Consider the following 6901-nt stretch of genomic DNA (forward strand, 5'->3'; position numbering starts at 1 on the left):
TGGTTTGCTTTACATCTCCTGCTTTCTTCAGTTGACTGTGGTGTGTTGCAGATTACAATCCTCTTCGCTGCTTTCATGATCTGTGTTTGATTCATCTTTCTTGCTGTTCTCGTTGCCGGTTGCGGTGTTCGAAAAGCGTTCTTTGACTCGCGTGTGCTTAGCTTTTACTTTTGGACCGTTTATTGCACCGAGATGGTGTGATGCCTGCAGCTTCCTAACCTTTGTCATTTGACAGCTGACTAAAGATGGAACATGAAATGTTTCGAGATCTTTGCATGCTATTGGCAGCGGTTCTTTCACTTTGTCACGCCTCAATCTCCTTTCAGATGCTTTGGCCACCCAAGTTGGGCATGCGCTTTTGTCTCTATGTGCTTGTATATATTATCTTGTCTGTTCAAACAAATTATCCATTCCAGGAAAAAGAAAATTCTTGTTGATTTATCTTTTGATCCTCAATCCCCATCATCATTCCCAAATAAAGTTTGACTCGATCCTTCCTCAGAAAGTGCCCAAGGAAATCAGTGAAGATGTCACCCTGATTTGATGATTAAAAATTAAAGATTGTATCAAAGCAAAAAAGTTCTGTATTATTAGATTAAGACTAAAAAAACCTTTAGGGGTGAATCAGTGAAGATGTCAGCATGATTTGATGATTAAAGATTTAAGATTGCATGAAATCAAAAAAGTTCTGTATTATTAGATTGAGACTAACAAAAGAAAAGACTTAAGATAGAAAAAAGTGAAGCTGCTGCAAAGCTAGGTCATGCTTGGCAGCTTCATTTGTTCATTATTGAGCATGGCAGATTCCCCCACTCACTAAAGAATGGAAAGGAGAGCATGTTGCATCACATGGCCAATCTTCTCATCCTTCTCTTCCCTCTCAACTCTCACGTCAGTCGGGATTCTACCGTGCTACCTACCAGGAAGAAACTCATCCTAATCTTTATCCTAATGCTTTCGATTTAGTCTCGTATCGAAAGTGAATTGAGATCTAGATTGACTTATAAGAGTGATGTATTATTGTTAACTTAAACCTAAGCATTTTCGATTAGTAGTTCAATTTCTAAACGAATCAATTATCTTATCAAGTTATCTCATCACACTGGATCATAAATTTACTCTCCATCACCGAGAGAATGTTCCTAGTACAGTACCTGAGAAAAATGTTCTTCGAGGTGTAGCGATGAGCTCTAGAAATTACAGGAGCAATATGAAAATCTAAACCAATAATCCATAATATCCTTGAGACACAGATGCCAATTCTTTGCTTGAGAAAAGATGTATAACATTTCATAGGCCTATTGAAGTTTGTGGCAAATGCAAGATGTATATTGCAGTACGTTGAGTCTTCTGTTTACAGGCCTTCATCACTTTGTCCAAGTCAATTCTTTTTTCTTGTTTTCTTTTCAGACTATATGGTGTAGACCTTCATCTGATTAACATAGCAACAAATTGTTTTTGCTTGTGCTTCTTCAGATCGCAATAGAGCCAAATTGGCTTTTCTCAAGAAGCATGGAAGAGTCCAAGCTACTAGAGAGTGATTTGATGTCTATCTACCTATCTATAAGGTGGCTTGTGAGGTAGATGTAGCAATAAGTATAAACCTTGCGTTGTAGCAAGATTGCAGAGATGAAAACTGTGAGGAGAAAAACAACAATGCCCCAATCTGATTAACCCCACCCACATCAGTCAAGCAATATGCTTTGATTGATATATGAGTTACAATTCATTCCTATCTCACAAATATTTCTTTTTGGGACATAGTTTTCCCTGCTGTATCATATGTTAACAGGAAGCCTATGAAGGAAGCTACAGAAATGTTTTTAGCTGAAAATTGCTGCTTATCAGATTTTCCTTTTTCCTTTCTTTTACTGCTTTTGTCGACCATGTGGGGGCAACAACATATATGCCTTCACCTGATTTCACCATATCCTAATTTATAAACTTCATCCATCTCCTTGTAACCTCATATAGAAATTTGCAGCTATAAATGTAAATGGCCACATTTATATGAAGCTGACCAATTCAACATTAGATGGCAGTAGTTACACCTACAATCTTGTGATCACCTACTGGTCTGAACTCATTAAAGTTTATGGCTTAGAAGACAGCTCTAAACTGGTTGTTCATTCGGCTGTCCTATCTGCCAGACTTTGACCCTTAAACCTCAAGCTGATTCAACTTCAATCACTGATACTGCTGGCAATGGACCTTCACAGTTCATCCATGGATGGCTTACTAAACAACAAAGATATAGGACAAATTATATGTGAATGTTTTCATCATTTATGACAGTGGGGTTGGAGTTTTAACTGTATTGGAGAGTTGTGGTTCTATACATGAGACCGGCCATGGATGCACAGTTCCTGGGAAATTACATGCAAATGATGCATGGCAGAAGCTTTTAGCCTCACACATCTCCTTTTCTACCTCCTTAAAGAGAGGGGACAGTTCTTAGATCAGTTCTTGCCGCTTAGAGGCTGATGTCTTTAATGACTGCAAGTGAGCAACCAACTGGGCCTGCCACAGAGGGCAGCACTGTTCCTTTCACCAATAAAAGTCATCATTCTATATACAAAAAAAATCCTAATAGACAACACAAAAGAGAGAGAGAGAGAGAGAGAGAGAGAGAGAGAGAGAGAGAGGAGTATGTCTCCTGAGCTTCCTGGGTTAAAGATGATATACACTCCTTTTCTTGACAGTTATATGCATTACATAGAAAACTCCATGCAAAATGGACCCCTACTCTCTCTCTCTCTCTCTCTCTCTCTCTCTCTAAAGATCAAGGAAAATATATGGAAATCTTAGGCTGCAGGTAAGACATTAGCATTAAATTGCCTTTTCTTTGGGACCACTGCCATAAAATTATTCTTAACTCCTCTTATAGTCAATGCCAACCTCCATTTCCACAAATTAAATGATAAAAGCTATAACCCCCTTCACATTAGCACTCTTCCTTTCTTCTCCTATATATTTCTCCTCTCATCATCCCCTCCTCTCCCCTCCTGTAAAAGCCTCCTTCTGTACAACCATCAAAAGCCTCTCTTCTCTTCTTTTCTTAATTCCTATGACTACTGTTCTATTGATCTCATGTCGATACTCCATCTTCCTACGGTGTGCACCACAAGTAGCTGAAGCTGCCAGCATGATCTGATCATATCCTGGATCTGTGCGTCGTATGGATCTCCACAGGGAGAAAAAAAACTCAGATCATCTGGCAGTTTCATCTGCTGATGGGAGCACATGAAAACCCTAACCCTAATTCATCAGGGTTTCTTCAGGGAGACAATGGAGAGGTCAGATCTAGTGCTTAATTCAAGTAGCTGAAGTTTGTACATGTCCACAACATTAATTCTTGCTGTTATTTTTCTGTTTCCTAATACTAGGGATTATTATTACTAATTTTGTAGTAATAAGTTGGGTTTTTAGATATGTTCTATTCTGAAAATTTTCAATCTGGTTTGTAGCACCATTAAAAACACCTCCACATGCATCTCTGACTTTCTTTCTTCTTTATCTGTGACTATGAGACTGATAGCAGTACTCCTGTATTACCTACAAGTAGACAAAAGCCTACCTGCTCATACTTGCATGCATGTCAAACCAAATAAATCATGCGTTTCAGACTGTGCTCACACCCACAAATTCTTATTTTGTGTCAAGAACCCTAGTGATTTTGAAACCCCCTTTCCTCTTCTCCCTCCACAAAAGAACAAAAAATAGGCTTTTCTAGGATGAAAATATGTCCTGGGTTTGATGAAAGGCTCATGGCAACAGTGTCATCAATTCTTTTTGTATCTATATATTGTACTGCGGAACAATGGACCTTTGCTCGCTCTCTCTCTCTCTCTCTCTCTCTCTCTCTGTGAAGCACACAGGAAGACTCATCTTTTCCTAAACACTGGTCACTCCTGCCATATTCTTAAAGAACCCTATCCTGCACATCCACTTGGATATAGTTTGTTTTGTAGCATTTGTTTCATTGGAGTTGATGCTTATAGATTCCCAAGCATGCACTGAGGCTTCAAATCTAGATAGTCTTATCCACATCTTCCCTTCCCTTCCTTGGTGCAAACACTCCTGATACCTCTCTCTCTCTCTCTCTCTCTCTCTTCAATTCTCTCCTCTCATTTTAAAGAGCACTAATCCCTTTTCCATACTATCTCAAAGAAGCTGAAGAATTGCTATCCATGCCACAAAAACTTTGGAAGTCATCCACCTTTGTGTTATCTTTACTGCTACTGCATGGAGGAGATCGAGAACTGTATCTCCTCTTTAGTGGTTTGCAAGCATGCAACTTTGGGTTGTCCTTATGAAATGACGAGCAATACCTTGTCACTTGATCTTAACATCAAGATGGCAAAAGTGGCCTTTCACTTGACTTGTTTAGCTCAGCTTATTTGTATGGTTGGTTGAAAAGACACGACTGCAGAAGATGAAGAACTCGAAGTTGCATTTATTGGACAGTGTGGAACTGAAGATGAGAGGCTCTTGGATTGACAACCATTAGCTTGTTCATCACAGCAGATCAAGTGCTTGAGGTCTATCTTTCGGTTTGACAACCATTAGCACAGTTAATCATCTTTGTTGCTGCGTTGGAAAACCCGTTTGCAACCTCAGGAAGATAGGGAGGCTCAATTGTTGATGATTTCCACTTTCTTGATGATAAAGGCAAATAGCCATTGGCTTTGATATGGCTAAACTTTTAGCAAGATATCTACTTGATCAATCCAAAATTCCTTGACTAAAAACTCTGTTTTTATTGCTGCAAATAATGCATGCAGGATGTGACATTTTCTATATCATTATCAAGTTTATCATACTAACATTTGTGTCATAATACTCCTGTCTGTGCAGTGCTGCACTAGCAATTAGATCATCGGCAAAAGGTTTTACTCAAAGTTGACAGTACTTAATTGCGGTTGGATTTGTTGTCTTTAGTCCATAGGCTAGCAAACATGGATGGATTTGGTTTTGCTTCTAGAGAAGAAAAATACACCAAATTCTTGAGCACCATAAGATGCTTTCCTTTCTACTTCTTCCCTCTTTCTGTATGTGTCTTTACATGCATCCAGTATTTCTTGACCATTTTCTTATCCAGGCAGCAGTAATGGCTAAACTATTGCTGCAAAAAATGTCTCCTAGAAAGCACTCGAAGAGTTCGTCAACTCATATGTAGTAATGAAGCAATTTCTTACATTCCTTTCAAATATTCGAATCAAGTAATTGTGATTCATTTTTCTCACATTGATCGAAAGCAGCTGCACGCTGATGAGATCTTGAAGAAAACAATCCTCAGTTCATCACTCATATTTATTTCTTGTATGTGATTTCATCACTTTCAAAGCTCAAATTATGTTCAATTACAGTGCTGCTGTTAATTTCACATGAAACTTGTCTACATCTCACAACAAACTACATTTTCTTGGAAGGAGGCAGCTTAAGCACAAAACATAGCATCAGCAGCAAAAGTGAGACATTTCTTAGAAAGAGATGCTAGTAATGAAGGAAATTAATGATCAATTAGGTCAAGTGTGGCACAAATGCTGCAGATGTGAAGCAGGAGGAAGCAGCTTGAAACCTGGGAAAGAACTCATCAGGTGGCTATTAATGCCTGTTTGTTGCCACTTGGTAGCTAATCAACATCAATTTGAGGCCCTCAAAGGACCGTTAGCTGGTAGTCAGAATTCGATGTTTTGTGTCCTTTTTGCAGGCGATGCAGCACGAAAGTACTATTCTAACTATCAAATGAAAACATGTCCCAATTCTATCGGAGCCCAAAATCTGTTCTAAAAAAGCTCAAAAGCTGTTGTCATTCTCTTCCTTGACCAAATTTATGCTTTGGGTTTTGAAGAACTCTACTTTGTTCAGAGGGAACAGCCCGGGCAGAGTCTGCTTGCTTTGTGAGTCATGCATCCAATTAGATCAAGCAGTCAATCCGTTGCTCCCACTGAAGGAACTGTTGCAGTCATCAAGAAATAGAAACAATCAAGGATTTTGGATATATAATAGAACTATTTGAATTCTGGTAATAATTATTGACCAAGGATTCCTGAGGGGATATCCTTGATGGGAGGAACTCTCGTAATAACTTATCATAGATCCTCTACTTTCGTCTATAAATAAATAGAATCTCTAAGAACTAAATGAGACATCTAATAAATGAGTTTCTCTCGACCTACCTGAACCATCAATCTAACTATTCCTTTAAAAAGATAAAAAGATAGGAAGAGAGAAGATTGACATGATAAGAAAAGAGAAGAAGAGTCTAGTTTTCTAAGCGGCGGTCATGCGTGGGCAGCGGCTGTGCTTAGGCGATGGCCATGCGTAGGCAGGAGTTGTGGCCAGTCGTACGTAGGCGACGACAACCGTGCAGGCAGCAACCACTCGCGGGCACAAGCCACGCCCAGACGACAACCACCCACGGGCACAAGCCGAGCATTAGGCTAATCGTGCAGGCAGCCGCACAGGCAGCAACCCGCACACGTGACGATCACGCAATGATAGAAACCACACCGGCGGGCAGGCCACACCGATGGGGCTCAAGGGGGTTTTAGGCAAAATTGTTGAATCTCGAATTTTGATGATAAAATCAATTGATGGGTTAATTGATCTAATCCATATTATTGAGTTAAGTATGCAGGATTAACTATGATAGCCTGAAAACATAAAGCAAGGATACCAGAGTCAAGTTCGATGAGTGTTTGAGAGTCCGAAGATTCGTCGGAGATGCTGCAGGAACCAACCGAGAAGAAATCGGGGACTTGTCAAAATTTTTGGAAGTCCGCTAAAGAGATCATCGGAGGTTCACGAAGTTCACCAAGAAGGCTCGGCTACTCGCAAAACTCGCCACAAGATCGGGAGCCTGCTGGGAGTCCGCCGGAAGAAATCCGAAGGTGTA

At 39.8% G+C, this 6901-nt stretch overlaps 1 long non-coding RNA gene across 1 annotated transcript; it reads left to right on the forward strand.

Annotated features, from left to right (window-relative positions):
• Positions 1 to 2962: 2962 nt before the first annotated feature.
• Positions 2963 to 5816, forward strand: LOC135624757 (uncharacterized). The gene is made up of 2 exons (XR_010491788.1): positions 2963 to 3296; positions 5440 to 5816. It is a non-coding gene; the product is annotated as an uncharacterized LOC135624757 (long non-coding RNA).
• The last annotated feature ends 1085 nt before the right edge of the window (positions 5817 to 6901 follow it).

The sequence above is a fragment of the Musa acuminata genome, chromosome BXJ1-3 (genome assembly GCF_036884655.1).
Source record: "Musa acuminata AAA Group cultivar baxijiao chromosome BXJ1-3, Cavendish_Baxijiao_AAA, whole genome shotgun sequence".
In the NCBI taxonomy this organism is placed as follows: domain Eukaryota; kingdom Viridiplantae; phylum Streptophyta; class Magnoliopsida; order Zingiberales; family Musaceae; genus Musa; species Musa acuminata.